This window comes from Periplaneta americana, chromosome 11 (genome assembly GCF_040183065.1).
Source record: "Periplaneta americana isolate PAMFEO1 chromosome 11, P.americana_PAMFEO1_priV1, whole genome shotgun sequence".
NCBI classification, from domain to species: Eukaryota; Metazoa; Arthropoda; class Insecta; order Blattodea; family Blattidae; genus Periplaneta; species Periplaneta americana.
Window position 1 is genome coordinate 91,628,226 of NC_091127.1, and position 14,734 is coordinate 91,642,959.

The window sequence follows — 14,734 nt, forward strand, 5'->3', positions numbered from 1 at the left end:
GCACCACTAAAAGACTAGCAACAACAGCAAGTTTTCAGTCACATCAGGACCCCATTACGACACCAAGAAAATTGTTTGAGTGGACTGAAAAGAATATTAGTGGAATTCATTTTCTATTTTTCACCAATGATTAACATAAAAATGAATGTGAGTTATTGCAGTGTCTCGATATGAGAGGGCAAAAGCAGTAAGTGGCAAGAGAACACTACATGCTTTCATATCGGTCTCAATATCTGAAGCACTAGTTAAAGATTATTTACGAAAGTAAACGTGTTTTTATCTGAGCTGCTTAAAAGTACGTTTCAGTTATCCAATACGGTTGACTTGTTTTTGTGTGTTTTACGTTAGTTTTGTGGAATTTTACGTTAATAATTGTGCTCCAAAAGTGTTTAAATATTTCGTAAGTTGACTTTATGGTGTATAACATACTGACACTGTGTGTACACACGTATCCATACATAGCGACGCGGTCTTGCAGTGACGCTTCTACTCAACAGGGTGCGCCCGGCTGGGTAAGTTAATTTATTGCAAATTCATTTACGTAAAATTCTGAAATTTTGTACGCATATAGTTGAGAAACTAAGGAATGCAGTGATATTTTTTATATTTCGAAAAAACTGTCCGAACTTTAAAAAAAAAGGCATTTTAAAAATATATTTTCGAGAAAAAAATACAACATAAACTTTTATGTAATTGAAGGCCAGATGTGCTAAAAGTAAATGTTATTAGCTTTACTATGAGCCCAATTTGAATAAATTGCGTTAATTAGTAACGGAGATATTACCGTTTATATATAACAGTGCGCGCGCTATTACACAAATTTTGAATTTAAATACTTTTCGAAAGAATCAAGTTTTATGAAAATAAAACTATACGCATACTTTATTTTTGTTCTTTCAATCGAATAAAAAAGTTTGACAGAAATAAAAAACATCAAGGTTAAATTTCCTTTAAATTTGTCCGGTTTGACGTGGAATGACTCATATTGCTTTCTTCACCTGACATAATTAGGAACATTAAATCCAGATGTTTGAGATGGGCAGGGCATGTAGCACGTATGGCCAAATCCAGAAATGCATATAGAGTGTTAGTTGGGAGGCTGGAGAGAAAAGACCTTTGGGAAGGCCGAGACTAGATGGGAGGATAATATTAAAATGGATTTGAGGGAGGTGGGAGATGATGGTACAGACTAGATTAATCTTGCACAGGATAGGGACCGATGGCGGGCTTTTGTGAGGGCGGCAATGAACCTGCGGCTTTCTTGAAAGCCATTTGTAACTATATAAACATACGGAAACGAAAATCTTGTGCTGCGACAAGATGCAAATTTCGAGAAAAGTTTTCAGAGAGATCTGGTCCAGCTGCCAGTACAATAAGAAGACTTTATAAGAAGTTCACGCGGACAGGTTCGGTAAACGATGAAAAACCGAAAAGAGAACTCCACGTTCTGTCGAAAGAGAAATTAGACGAGATTGGTGATAGATTGGAACACACCCCTCAAAAATCCCTCGATGTTCAGCGCAGGAAACTGGAATAAGTAAAAGTTCTGCTCGTGTAGCGACAAAATTACTTGAATTATGGCCCTACAGAATGCAAGAAACCCATACTCCATAACCGAACTTTAACATAATATAAGAGATGCAATAAATTCTATCAGTGCTGAAGAACTTGCGAGAGTGACTGCAAATTTAATAAAAAGATGTCAAATGTATGTTTCAATAAATCGAGGACATTTTGAGTAACGAATGTGAGCTTGATAAGTACCGGTACTGCAACGTTTAAGCATTGTAACAGTAGTATTGTAGGTCTAAAAGTAGCGGGGAAGCGCGCGTGTTCCTCGCGATAACCAACACATTGATAGCCTGGCCGGCTGTGGACGAAAACCCGAGCTAACTCAACTAACTAACCTCACTGTATAATATTCAAATTCCATATATTGGTAGGAATGTAATTTAGGGAGGAGGGCACTATAACCCAGCACCGCGACCTTTCACGATCTATTGCGCTGACCCTCAAGCAAGAGAGTTATAGCCAGGGGGGCTTAACTCAAATGATAGATGTTGGATGCTCATAGATGTTCCATAGTTTGCCGCATGTGGTCAGGACAGCACTGGCTGTATTTTGATCACAGAGTTTGTAAAATTAGCAGTACAAAACTCTTTGGTTTCGAAAGTTCTTTGGTTATAAGTTTTGCCAATATGACAGTTTTAAACAGATATTATTAATATCAATTATTTACAGAATGTGTCAGTTTTATAATATTCGGATTATTATTACTATTACTATATAGCTAATTTGCATTTTCATTCGAGGACAAAGTAGCCATATTAGTGTACTGTGTATGACCTATTAACCTCATTTGTTCAGTTGATCAATTGTTGGATGTTGGCATTCCTATTCTGTTTAAATCTTGTATAAATTATGGAATGGAAGAACATAGCTGCTTAAGGAAGAAATTTGAACAGATCGAGTTAATTGAGAAGTTACTGGTGCTTTCCTGCAACAAGAAATAATTCGCAACGTTAAAGGTAAGAAAGAAATATGTTTGAGATTACATCTACACGGTTCAACTTCACACATTCAAGCAATGCCTGCAAGATTGGTATTTAATAATAACGGAAGTGCACACAATGTGCAGGATAATATATTATTTTAGCTTTCGCTGCTGCATAACTTGGTCAGTGAAACTATAATCGGTTTTTACACTCCATCACATGGTATTTTGGTATTTTAATATTAATATGGCGTACCTTGTAGATAGAAAATCTTAATGTATCTTAATTCAACATGCGCTTTAAACTTGATTCTTTCAATATTCTTCCCAGACTGCGTGCGTACGAGCATGAAAAACTGAACCGTGTAGATGCAGCTTAAATGCACTGTCATGTTTTCTAATTTAAACTGAATTCTTCCATCATATCTTAAACGTTTATTAAACTGAGATCTGTAATTGTTTTCAGGGATAAACTTCAGAACGCGATTACCTTCTTTCTACCACTACCACATGATGAACTGACTTCTGTGTTGAATTACAACAGTGTATTAGGTCTAACTGCAATTACGCCAAGAGCTTTAAAGGTAAGCTAACAAGGTTAATATACACTTTGGGTATGAACGAACATCTTATTTTTGGATATAGCTAAGTTAAGTTGGTCAGACATCTTAAAATTCGTGGGACAGAATCTGATATGACTAAATATGTTGTTCCCGGTGTAATTCTTTACAGTTGCGTTATCAAAGGATGGCGGGGTACCTTAGCTTGGTAACACAATAGTAAAGAAGTGTTGTTCCCGAAAAGATATATTTTAGAAATTTGACTTTACAGTTAAAAGTAGTACCTTTACTAGAATAATTTTGATAAAATAAAAAGAGTTAAATTGCCGGAGATATTTATTATTTTTATAGACTCGTGGATAGAATTCTTCCAGGAATATTTCACAAACGTTGATTATACTGCAATCCTTCAATTGTTCTATGAAATGTAGTGTTATTAATGCATTATATGATACTAGGCTACTGCTAGTTTGTTTCAGTTAATAGAAATACAAATGGCGGAGTTTTACACTGTGAATGTGCTGCAGTGTACTGTCAGAAATCGGATAGTAATGAGAAGACCTGGTTACTCCTGTTTCCTGCGCCAAGTAATGCAGCACAGCTTAAAAGGTAAGCAATGGCGTTGGCATAAGCCCAATGCAAAGATATCCTTATATATCATCAGTAAATAGTCAGGGTTGGTAAACTGTAGTGATTTTTAAATTTAAGTGAGAATTATTTGTCAAATTCATATTTGTTTATTAAAATGAGTTTTTGTCTTCTTTTGTAATTCATTTAAACTTAATTTGTGCATTAGTTCCTACATAATTGTGTATTTTGTTAATGTGTTATTTTAAGTAATTAACAACATCGCTTCAAAAATAATTTACTATGTTTACACATAGGCCTCATTATTAATACATGAAGAGTTACAGCACTAATAACCTGCACTTAATGATAATAATAATTAGCTTAGACTAAGGCAAGATATTATGCTCAGTTTGTTATTCATTAGAAAAGAATTCAACTATTTAGAGAGATTAATATTTACAAATAAATTTATCAGAAGAGCTTAGCATTGTGTGTTTTCAGAATAAATACGTAGTCCATTTGGCATTGTGCAACTTTTACTTTTAATATTGTTATGAGCTACAACTATTCATTTCAATCCTCAGCATCATACTGTGCTTTAATTAGGTGGTGATTCCGAAAGTAGGCTCTACTTGACTAAATGTACCATGTGTTCTGTTGCTCCTTAATTAGGAGTTGGGAAAAGACATATGAGAAGCAAACTTTCAAAACCTGTCCATTTCTTCAGAAAATGCTAGAGTTATATGTCTGTAATGAACAAAGATTTTTCTCTGGTGAAATTTTATATGAATTCATAGGAAGAAAAATATATTTCACCATAGAAAATATTTTGTTCATTGTAGAGATGCAAGTTTGCTACTCATATATATTGCTAATAGTTTTAAGAAGCAGCAGAACAGTCATATGTAAAAGGTTTATTTTTTTTTTTTTCAGGAAGTTAATTTCTCATCTTAATCATGTTAGGTGCATATAATTTTAATCTGTGATTTAAGTAGTAACAATTATTTGATGTAAATAAAATGAAAATTATTTTATTTACATCATGATTAAATCATTAATTTAAATTAATACCAACCCTGGTTTGTATATTTTTTTTAAGATAATAATAGAATTTTGATTGTAACAGGTACCACATGTGGGCAGCTGTGGCAGAATATCCTCATCCTTACAGAAGGGCCTATATATGTGCAAGCCATTTTCGCAGTAATCTGTATAACGGTGACTTCAGGTATAACTTACTAAGAGGGGCCATTCCATCAAGGGATGCTTGGTATTCCACTCAAGAACTACGACCCACTTCATCACCAACCTACTTACATTAACCTATTTCACCACCTAACATAATTGCTTCATTCATTGCACTTCACTGTGGCATCAATTTGAACCTGTATTCTCTTTCATTGAGTGATTCATTCATTGTCTTTATCTTTTAACAAAATTGTGTTTAATTTTGTTGACAAGTGTATGGTAATGGACTTCATTCATTATTATTATTATTATTTTTATTATTATTATTATTATTATTATTATTATTATTATTATTATTATTAAAGGTAAAAGGTAAAGGTATCCCCGTAACATGCCAAGAAGGCATTTGGGGGGCATGGAGGTAGAGCCCCATGCTTTCCATGACCTCGGTACTAGAATGAATTATTATTATTATTATTATTATTATTATTATTATTATTATTATTATTATTATTATGATCATTGTTATCTCATTTCGTTTAATGTGTTGATTTCTTCAGTTAATTGAAGGAAAATAAGGGGAATTCATTCATTCATCTGAAAAAAAAAGTAGAGTACTTGACATCTACATTATGACCAATATAATTTTTGTAATATATAGGGCAATGATAAATCTAACGATCTTTAAGACCCTAAGTTAACATTACATAGTAATATAAATACAAATAATAATTACTAGTACAATGAGCATTTCAGTTGTGTCATCTATAGGGCATAGGAGGGAGTCCAGTGGCAGCGATACGAATCTGCAGCTTCTGCAACTGGTGAGATTTGGGTGCATTATTTAGAATTTTTAGAGAGTAAATATGTTGTTGTTTTCTAATGTCAGGCGTTTGACAATAAAGTCATTTGACCTCTTGCACTCCAATATTTTTCAAAGATATTATCATGACCAGAGTAAATATGTTGATGTTTTTTATGCCAGGCATTTGACAATAAAGTCATTTGACCTCTTGCACTCCAGTATTTTTCAAAATTATTGTCATGGTCAGCCACTGAAGCACAGATTTTGAGGTGTTCCGAATCCATTTCTTGGTTTGAGTAGCACAATGGACAGTTAGGAGACTGATATATTCCAATTCTATGCAGCAAAATAGTCCCCCAGTCGGATTTCTGGGCGGGACTACTTTAATGGTACAGAAGCAACTAAATTTTTTATAATGGAATGCTTGTATAACATCAGCTAAGAAGAGAGTAAATATGGTACAATATTTTGTCTCTTCTCACTTTATAGATCTCTTGGATATGGAACAATAAGTTTTGACGGAGAAATCATTGTAATAAGTGAAAGTCTCAGGAATCTTCTATGCCACATCAATAAATTTAAGAATGCAGTTATATTGTCAGACTCCAAAGCTGCTATTCTATCAATAGTCTCTAAATACATACTTTCATCTAAAACAGCAGAAATAACTAAAATGCTCTCTCAATTAATATCACTCAATAAAAGAATTGTATTCCAGTGGATACCATCCCATTGTGGAATCCTGGGAAACGAGAATGCTGATGCTTTAGCAAAGAAGGGCAGCACTGCTACTTACAGACCTGTTACTAAATCTACGTATTACTCTGTGAAAAGATTTATTAAATCTACATACTTAGACTTCAACAAACAAAATTTGATAACACAAATCTCAAGGGAAAAAATTGAACTCTCTGCATCATAATCCACAGTTAATTCCCGATTTACCACGAAAATCGTCTGTAGCTGCATTTAGATTGGCAACAGGCCATGACTGTCTGGCCAAACAAACATCTGCATAGAATTGGAATATATCAGTCCCCTAACTACCCACTGTGCAACTCAAACCAAGAAATGGATTCGGAACACCTCAAAATCTGTGCTTCAGTGGCTGGCCATGATAATATCTTCGAAAAATATTGGTGTGCAAGAGGTCAAATGACTTTGTCAAACCCCTAGCATTAGAATACAACAACATATTTTGAGCAATGGGGCCGCAACCAAATCAAACACTCAGTATCAAAGCTCAAAATTAGGAAATGTTGCGAAGTATAGACTTATCTCTAATAAATTTTATTGCACTTTTTCTAATATGTTCAGTGTTTTGAATCAACTATACATCAGAGAATGAAAAATGATTTTTTTACTTGTATTTCTTAATGGTGTTTTTATTAAAAGTCTAAGTTAATTTTATGTCTGTTGTAGACAAATAGTTTTCTTTGTATTCTTTATCAGTGGTGATTATTGATTACTTAGATTTTTAATATCCATATATTAAACTAATGGCAGTTACTTTTAAAAATAGATGTTCATCTCTGACGGTGTAAAACAAATAAAGTGGTGTTTTATAAATGTTTATGAACGTGCGTTGTACTGTGTCACAGCAAAACATCTTATGACTATTTTCAAGCTAATGTTTGACATAAAAAAATTAAGAGCGAATTATAATTATATAACTGACCAATAATAACTTCGAAGTCAATATTCCAAAGTCAATCTTTGTTTTTATCTTCCAATACATGATACATAACATTATTTAAAAATAGTGCTTAAGGTGTTTTGGAGAGAAGTATCCTATCCTATTCGCATCCTGTATCTCAATTACATATTTGATCTAGAAGATGCAAAAACTTTTATTAGTCAAATTTGATAAATTAATTTAATAAAAGGGTTAAATGACGGTGTTAAAAGAGGGAGTGTGTTAATGGTTTTCAGTTTCATGTTCAACCATTATATTTATATTCACATGTTAAAACAAAAATGTGATATAAATATTGTGGTTAAACATGTTATTTAAACTGATAAACCATTACACACTCCTTTGGCGATATGAAAAATACCGGTATGTGTTGGTATAATAGGTATCTGCAGTACCGATCGTGCTCTAATGTTGGCATAACGGATACCTGTAATACCGATCGGGCCGTGTAACAAGGGATGTAGTTCCGCATTCTGCTACTATGTGTAACGAGATGTAGTTCCGATGTTTTGCCGCCAAGTGTCTCGACGTCGCGTCAATAGCGTGTCGAAGGTGATGCATTGAGTTGGGGGTCTTTCTATTTATTTGTCTATGGTTATAGCCCTCTTGCCTTCAAGCCAGATGCACTCCCAAACCCACACCGACTAACTAACTAAGGTTCGCTCCGTACCCAGGTTTCGAGCAGGCAAACCCTCTCTTCCCTAGGCCGTGCGTCGCGAGCTGGCGTTCGGGGAATGCTATGGAATGATAACGAAATTTAGAAATGTTGACGGAATGATGTAGATGCCTAATATCGGGAAGAGGGAGAACCCCAAGAAAAACCCAACTGGGACCTTCTCCGCCATAAGTGTCACTATGGATTTTTTATCATAATCGGGATTCGAACCCGGACCGCATGCGTAACAAACTGAAGGTATATCCATTCAGCCACCGCTGAGAACTCTATCTAGCTTATTTGTGCAATTAAATTTGAAAATTCTGTCAAAAAGTTCTAAAATTTAAATAAACATTTTAAATGTATGTACAACTATCGAAGATTAAAAATATTTTTCAGAGTTAAAGTTATTACATCTGACATTTTATTCATACGGATAACTTAATTAGCTTAAAATATAATTATGTAAAATAATTCATAATAGAAAAACATATGAACATTTATGAGGCGTGTATTCCCTTCTTTAGTCCAAGTATAACGTCCTTCTCTTCAATTGGTCTATAATACGTTTACTTTTTAGTGCTCGGAGTTCTTTATCAAAATTTATATTTTAAAATAATTATCAATATCGTTTTTCTTTTCATTAAGAAAATTATTACCCTAATTCTCAAAGATTCTCTACAGATTATACAATTTAATTTATACTCTTGGAAGGTTTTAATTAAGGATATGTCACACACTAATTTTAACTAAAATATTTTATTACCGGTATAAATTTAATTTTAAAGTTATCTTTTAAGATTTTATTTTATAAGTGATATTAACGGTGCTTAATTATTACATTCTATTTTTGTAATAATATTCTTCTTTAGTTCATTATATCGATCACATGAAACTTTAGTGGGGAATTTCAACGCTAAAGTAAGACGGGAGGATATTTTTAAACCAACAATTAGAAAAGAGAGCCAAGACGTAAGTAGTAATGACAATGGACTTTGGTTAGTCAACTTTGCCACATCAAAAATTTGTCAAGAGTATAACATTCCCCCATAAGGATATACATAAATATACTTGGACTTCTCCAGACGGAATGACACACAACCAAATAATCACCTCTTGATAGATAAAGAAACACATACTAGTATAGTAGACATTCGAACTTTCAGGAGGGCAGACTGTAATTCTGACCATTATTTGATAATTGGAGAATTAAGAGAAAGACTATCAGTAGCCAAGCGAGTAGAGCAACAAGCTAATATTAGTAGATTCAATATTCTCAAATTAAAGGGCGAGGAAACTAAGCAACGTTATCAGGTTGAAATTTCAAATAGGTTTGCCGCTTTAGCAACTTCCGACGAAGCTGAGAATGAGTTAGATGTTAATAGCGTGTGGGACAATATCCGAAATAATATCACAATTGCAGCTGAGCAGAGCATAGGTTATCATGAAACTAAGAAAAAGAAGCAAGTCGTACATTTAGAAATAAAAAGAGAGATTACTTGAAGGAAAAATTGAATGAGGTAGAAAAAAATAGTAAGAATAAAAACATTCGAGACTTACATAAGGGTATAAAGGAATTTAAAAATGGATATCAGGCAAGGGTAAACGTGATCAAGGATGAGAATGGTGACTTGCTTGCAGACTCTCATTCAAACCTGAATAGATGGAAAAACTATTTTGGGAAACTAATAAATATACATAGGCCAAATATAAATGATCGGGACGAAATTCAAATACAAACTGCAGAGCCATTTATACCGGAACCCACACTTTCAGAAGTCGAAATTGCGATAGAAAATCTGAAAAAGTACAAGTCTCCAGGTATTGATCAAATTCCAGCAGAATTAATACAAGAGGGTGGAAGCGCATTTTCTAGCGAAATTTATAAACTTGTACTTGCAATTTGAGAAAAGGAAATTGTACCAGAACAATGGAAGGAGTCCATAGTCGTACATATTTTTAAGAAGGGGGTCAAGACTAACTGTAGTAACTTTCGAGGAATATCACTTCTGTTGACGTCGTACAAAATTTTGTCCAATATCCTTTTGAGAAGATTAACTCCATATGTAGATGAAATTATTGGGGATCATCAGTGTGGTTTCAGGCGTAATAGATCGACTATTGATCAGATTTTTTGTATTCGACAGATATTGGAGAAAAAAATGGGAGTACATCAGTTATTCATAGATTTCAAAAAGACTTATGACTATGTTAAGAGAGAAGTTTTATATAATATTCTTATTGAATTTGGTATTCCCAAGAAACTAGTTCGATTAATTAAAATGTGTCTTAGTGAAACTTACAGCAGAGTCCATATAGGCCAGTTTTATCTGATGCTTTTCCAATTCACTGCGGGCTAAAGCAGGGAGATGCACTATCACCTTTACTTTTTAACTTCGCTCTAGAATATGCCATTAGGAAAGTTGAGGATAACACAGAGGGTTTGGAATTGAACGGGTTACATCAGCTTCTTGTATATGCGGATATCGTGAATATGTTAGGAGAAAATCCACAGACGATTAGGGAAAACGCGGAAATTCTAGTTGAAGCAAGTAGAGCGATATGGTTGGAAGTAAATGCCGAAAAGACTAAGTATATGATTATGTCTCGTGACCAGAATATTGTACGAAATGGAACTATAAAAGTTGGAGATTTATCCTTCGAAGAAGTGGAAAAATTCAAATATCTTGGAGCAACAGTAACAAATATAAATGACACTCGGGAGGAAATTAAACGCAGAATAAATATGGGAAATGCCTCTTATCATAATGCCGTCAAAAAATCTTAAAGTTAGAATTTATAAAACAGTTATATTACCGGTTGTTCTGTATGGCTGTGAAACTTGGACTCTCACTTCGACAGAGGGTGTTTGAGAATAAGGTTCTAAGGAAAATATTTGGGGCTAAGAGGGATGAAGATGCAGGAGAATGGAGAAAGTTACATAACGCAGAGCTGCACGCAGTGTATCCTTCACCTGACATAATTAGGAACATTAAATCCAGACGTTTGAGATGGGCAGGGCATGTAGCACGTATGGGCGAATCCAAAAATGCATATAGAGTGTTATTTGGGAGGCTGGAGGGAAAAAGACCTTTGGGGAGACCGAGACGTAGATGGGAAAATAATATTAAAATGGATTTGAGGGAGGTGGGATATGATGATAGAGACTGGATTAATCTTGCTCAGGATAGGGACCAATGGCGGGCTTATGTGAACCTCCGGATTCCTTAAAAGCCAGTAAGTAAGTAAGTTAGTAAGTAAGTAAGTAAGTAAGTTCATTATATCTGTAGTGCTCGGGAAAAGTGACACAAGTCAGTTTCCACAAACCTTTTTTGATAATTTATTGACAACTTACGGAACATCTGTTCGCTTGGACTTATGTCACTTTTCCCAAGCACTGCAGATATTGAGTCGTATAGATCAAACGCCAACATTTCCATCTTTGTTAATTTTTCAGGAAATGAAAAGAATGATTTACTAACGAACTATGTTACATAAAATGTCCAAACTGTACTAACCGTTTAAAGACAGAACTAACACCATAATTATTCCTTTAAATTACAAGAAATCTTAGTTGCTTTCTATAAATATGACATGATAATATGGAAATGTCTGAGTTTCCTTTTTAATGATTATCTTAATTTTTATAATGTCCATGATAGCATTATTTTACAGATGTTATTAACAAAGCTGCATGAATCTGACCTAAATTTATTTATAGTATATATTTATACAATATTATTGAAAAACAAAAGTAAAAAATTAATTCAGTGGCGGTTCTAGTACTAAGACGACTTCAGAATTGCCACTACTTTTTATACTTTTTTCTTTAGAAAAAAATGCTTTAAACTTATTTGAAAGTATCCACAGTTCGTTTATATTTTATATACAGTATTATAAACATTTTTATTTAGAAAAAAAGATACTTAGAACTACCACTGCACACAGTTAAATCCTCAATAACTCCTCTTCATTTTGTGCTTCACAGAGGCATTCTCCTTCCACTAGTAATGAATGACTTATTGTGTGCTGCATTATCAACCACTCACCTGTGGAACTCAAGGTCACTTTGTTCCATTCATCTCTGAAATGACGCTTTAATAATGAATCAATATCAGAACACTTTTCTGTTTTAACTGGCACACCTAAGGAAAAAATTTGAAGTTGACCATGTCAATGTTATTACTTTTTTTGATAACAGAATTTGCGAATCATTGACCAGATCTGTAGAAATGTTTACTTCTGATTTTCAGAATTCCATTTTGACGAGTCAGGAACATCCTCTTATCCTCGTTGAATATGGAATGCCACTGTCCAGGAATTTTCATAAGTTTAGCATATTTTTTCATACTGCTGTGTCTCTACCATGTTATGTTATTACACCAAATTGGTGGAATATATCTTTATACTTGGGGACTAATAATAATCGTTTATCTTTTTCTTAAAATTTTTTCGATTTGCCCGAAAACCCTGTCAGATGGAAGATAGCTATAGCCTGTTACAGGAAATACACTTAATTACTTTATAATATTTTAAGTAACAGTCACAATATCTAATTCGTTAACAACGAAGTACAGCTGATAGGCCTAAGTGGTAGCAAAGGCGGGAATCATGTGACTTAATTGGAATCAGGTATTGGCTAAATGAAATGTCGGAGAAATCATCCAAATCACAGTCATCATAACAAAGCAAAGCTATTTCACACACAACAACAAATACTACACCCAAACAGAAGGATTGCCAATGGGATCACCCATATCTAGTATACTAGCAGAGATATTTTTACACAACATAGAACAAACATACATACTCAACAATGATTACAACAAATATGCAGACAACATAATATACTGGCACAGATATGTAGACGACATACTCATACTATACAAAGGAAACAAACAACAAATACAAAACTACACCAATACATAAACAAAATACACCCAAAACTCCAATACACACTGGAACTTGAAAATAATAATTCCATAAATTTCCTAGGTATCACCATAACAAAAGTTGACACCAATACATAAACAAAATAAACCCAAAACTCCAATACACACTGGAACTTGAAAATAATAATTCCATAAATTTCCTAGGTATCACCATAACAAAAGTTGACAACGAACACACTTCAAAATATACAGCAAACCAACCACCACCACCACCACACACATACACAACACATCTAATCACCCTACACAACACAAACATGCTGCATTCAGGACAATGGTACACAGGATTACTCAACATACCCATGAGCCAACAACTCTACAATGAAGAAGCGAACACAATCAAATACATAGCACAAGAAAATGGTTACAACCCAAACATAATAGACAACATAATAAGGGAGAAAAAACAAAAACTCAACAAACACAAAAACACACAAAACATAACACAAACACAAGAACACAAGAAATGCATCACACTAACATACGAAAACAAAAACACACACAAGATCGCATCCTCATTCAGAAACAGAAATACAACATAGCATATAGAACAGAAAACACACTACAAAGACACCTCAACACACAAATAACACAAATAAATACAACCACACAGGCGTATACAAGCTCACATGCAATAGTTGCGACAGTTTCTACTGTACATTGGACAGATAGGCAGATCATTCCAAACTCGATACAAAGAACACATTAAAGCAATAACCAGAGGACACAATACATCTACACATAACTAATACCAACCACACATACAATAACATAATACAGACATGGAAATCCTACACATACAACCCAAAAACCAAAAACTCAACACACTAGAACAATATGAAATATACAGACACACTAAAACACACCCTAATCAAATACTCAACACACAGATCAATTTCAGAACACACACACTATTTGACACAACTCTACATCACACGAACGCACTCACACAACAGGCAGTGAAGTTGACATGACGCCGAGACACAGAAGGCTCTGAGAATGGTGTCAAGTAGCACCGAAACAGCTGTAAGCCGCACATGTTTACATAATAACACGAGTAGGATCCCCATTTAATCAATTATTAATAATATTAATAATAATATAGTCATATCTGAATGCATAACACATATTGCATAATATTGATAATACATAGAGAGATATTGTTCTGTGTTCTGCTTAACATACAAAAGCGTTTATCAAACCAGAGACCGCGGACCCCTGTGAAACTCGCGGTAAAATTATGTTGGGTTGCGTTGTCAAATTATTATTTAAGAAAGGTATTATCTATGTCAGTAACGTATTGCGAATATCCTACTTCAGATCTCTATAAATTGTTCTTCTAGGAAATGCTCAGAAACCTAACAAAATTTCCGATAAAGAACTTTTTCAGCAATTTATATAGCCCGCATACAAATTTAATGCTCAATACACTTTGAAATTAAAATACATTTAATATACCTATGTATATTCCAGTTATTGTATAATCTTGTATACACCTTTAGGAACTGGAACCACTTGCAAAATCACTGTAATGTCTGTTTTTTATTTTATTTTAGTAGGTTATTGTACGACGCTTTATCAACATCTTAGGTTTTTTAACGTCTGAATGAGATCAACGCGATAATGCCGGTGAAATAAGTCCGGGATCCAGCATCGAAAGTTACCCAGCATTTGCTCATATTGGGTTGAGGGAAAACCCCGGAAAAAACCTCAACCAGGTAACTTGCCCAGACCGTGAATCGAACACGGGCCACCTGGTTTCGCGGCCAGACGCGCTAACCGTTACTCCACAGGTGTGGACTACATCTATAGTC

General features: G+C 34.1%; 1 long non-coding RNA gene across 1 annotated transcript; it reads left to right on the forward strand.

Moving 5' to 3' along the window:
* Window positions 1–2,109: 2,109 nt before the first annotated feature.
* LOC138709183 (uncharacterized) lies at window positions 2,110–6,574 on the forward strand. Its single transcript, XR_011334860.1, has 4 exons — window positions 2,110–2,528; window positions 2,961–3,078; window positions 3,534–3,663; window positions 4,751–6,574. It is a non-coding gene; the product is annotated as an uncharacterized lncRNA (long non-coding RNA).
* The last annotated feature ends 8,160 nt before the right edge of the window (window positions 6,575–14,734 follow it).